Source organism: Fukomys damarensis, unplaced genomic scaffold (genome assembly GCF_012274545.1).
Source record: "Fukomys damarensis isolate Sample0158 unplaced genomic scaffold, DMR_v1.0_HiC HiC_scaffold_16, whole genome shotgun sequence".
Classification (NCBI taxonomy): Eukaryota; Metazoa; Chordata; class Mammalia; order Rodentia; family Bathyergidae; genus Fukomys; species Fukomys damarensis.
The window spans coordinates 129522082-129524689 of NW_022900928.1; the positions used below are offsets into that span (position 1 = coordinate 129522082).

Sequence of the window (2608 nt, forward strand, 5' to 3'; positions counted from 1 at the left end):
AGATTGGAGCCTGTTGCGATAGAGAGGACTCTTTTTGAGGCTTGTGTCACCCGTGGTCTCTTTGTCACCGGTCCTGATTGAGGTGGCCAGGACCTGCAGGGATGGGCGCCTCGGGAGTCTTGAATAGCAGCCGCTTAATTATAGTACTGGACATTTGCCTCTCCAAAGTGATGCACTTTATGTGCTTTATTGATTGTAGAGGCTCGTTCAATTGTACATTTTGAACTGAGATCCTTTCCCGAGGAACTAGCTCTGTAGTTGTGCACGAGTATATTGTGGCTTAGATTTTGAGTCTTGCAACTTTTTTTTTTTTTTTTTTTTTTGATATAGGGTCTCAGTATGTAGTTGAGACCGACCTGGAGCTCACTATGTAGTCTAGACTGGTCTCGAACTCACAGCGATCCTCCTGCCTCAGCCTCCGGACTGCTGGGATTACAGGCCTGCGCCACCATGCCTGGCCAACTTTTTGCAGGTGGAAATCTCCCTGGGACTAACTAGTTTGGGGAACGATTTCAAGTGAAATTTGCTACACTGAAATGTGGGCAAGTGCTGTTGTTAATAATCCTGGTTTATATGTGAAAGACACTAAGCACTGAAAACCACTTGGGTTTGAAGGGTGTTACTAAGAATACTAAGCCTCATTTAAACAGTTGTGAAGATGATTTTAGAATTAGTCCAGTGGTGCTGGAGTTAGTTCAATGATGATGACGCTAGAACAGGGACATGGGGATAGTCTTGGGAGTGACATTATTTAGGAATAAAGTGCAGCAGTTTATAGCTTAGCAAAATTCATTCAAAAATCAAGTGTTCATTAAGCACCTCTATAGTGTTACATGTATTTGAAAAGGGTTGAGAACAAGAACACACATTAAATCATGAGAAAAGCAATTAGATGGCATTTGTTTACATGCAAAATATGGTATTAAATGCTATACTAAGTTAAAGATGGAGGAATCAATATGGACTGGGGTTTTCAGGACTAATGGATTAAATAAGACTTGTCTCTAAGGTCTTGATGCAATTTGTATTTATATTGGAGTGGATGGGAACATTAAATAATTTCCTCGTATTCTTAACTCTAAGGTTTGAGAAATAGTTTGCAGTATCATTTTGAAATCCTTGCTTATTTAAAGCTCTGAAGTCTTGATTGGAGATCTGTTCCTTTCAGACACTCAGAAGAAATGTTTCTGGTGTGTCTCCTGTTTCAGATCTACTCTCATAAAGTTATAAGCAAGGAGCTTTGCCCTTAGGGATTCTTTGCTTCTTCAGTTGGTCTTAGATTTATAGGAAACACGGAAGTTTAAGTGGAGTTACTGTTTTGTATATACTTGAGTCTGTGAAATTTTGCTTTGTTTGATGTTCCTCAGGTGTTTCCTATGTAGCAGGCATCCTGTCAGGAGATCTCAAAAAAAAAACGACCGTAAACTCAGCAAGTGGCAGTTCTTTTATCTACCCCGTGCTCATGTGTTCTTAGCTTATCAGTCCTGTTGCTCAGTGCTTGCTATGTGACATAGGAAGGCCGGAGCAGTTGAGATACCTCAGTTGACTTTTTTAGTTTCATAGAGATCTTAGGTTTCTTTGCTTTGAAGAGTCACTAAAGATGCAAATTCTTAAGAAAACTTCAAGATGTTTTGTTGTTGTTTTTAAAAAATAGATTTGGTGTTCACTTATTTATTCACTTGAATAGCCTGGCTTGGAGGTGGGAGAGAGTGTGTGCATACATGTGGTCCCTGTCCTCGGCAGATGATAATCAAAGAGTCACGTAGATGTTAGACTGCAGCTCTGACAAGAGTTCAGTGAGGGAAGTCACAGAAAGGACATTGAAACTGTGATCTGCAGTTGCACGGGGTTAGCAGAACAGAGACCGTTTGATGACAGGCTCACAGAGAGGAGTGGAGGCTTAAGGTACAGCTGCGGAAGGTGGCGGGAGCAGGGACCTTGAAGGAGGTTGAGTTTTTCCATCCTTGGAAAGAAAAGAGAAGCCTCTGTGTGGGGTGGGCCGGGTTTCAGGGGGCGATGACACAGTACATTGTGTCTGAATAGCCTGCTTTGTGTTTCCACCCTGCTAAGTGTTTGTATTGTCTTCCATGCCTCAATCCCTCCCCATGGTCTCCCTGCTTAATTATCGTGGAGAAGCCTCCCTAGCCTACTAGCAAGATATATATATTTTTAATTTAGGAGAAAATAATTTAAGGATTGGTCATTAGGAATTAGTCAATTTAAAATATTTTTTCTCATCATTATTACAGCTAATTTCTGTGACTGCCCTTCCCTGCCTTTTAAAAATTCTAGTAAAAAAATAAAAAATTCTGTCTTAAGCATTTTTATTTGTGTAGTCCAGTTGTGCTAACTGTATTTATATTTTGGTATAATAGATCTAGAATTTATCCTGTAAAACCAAAACTGTATTCATCCAACAGTTCACTCCCCCAATTCTCCTTTAAAAAATTTTTTTTTTCATTAAGTTTATTGGCACTTTTTATGTATACAGCACAGTTACATTCACCATCAGGATCTTGTACATGATGTATCTTGGGTCTCATTTTTTCCCCATTCCTTTGCCCTCCCTTCACCCCCTCCACCCTTCCCTATTTTTTTTTTTTTTTTT

General features: G+C 39.9%; 1 protein-coding gene across 1 annotated transcript in view; it reads left to right on the forward strand.

The window, feature by feature from the left end:
* The window catches only part of Dis3l2 (DIS3 like 3'-5' exoribonuclease 2), a 289941-nt gene that overhangs the window by 267 nt on the left and 287066 nt on the right, over nt 1–2608 (forward strand). The gene's annotated exons all lie outside the window — the stretch shown is intronic.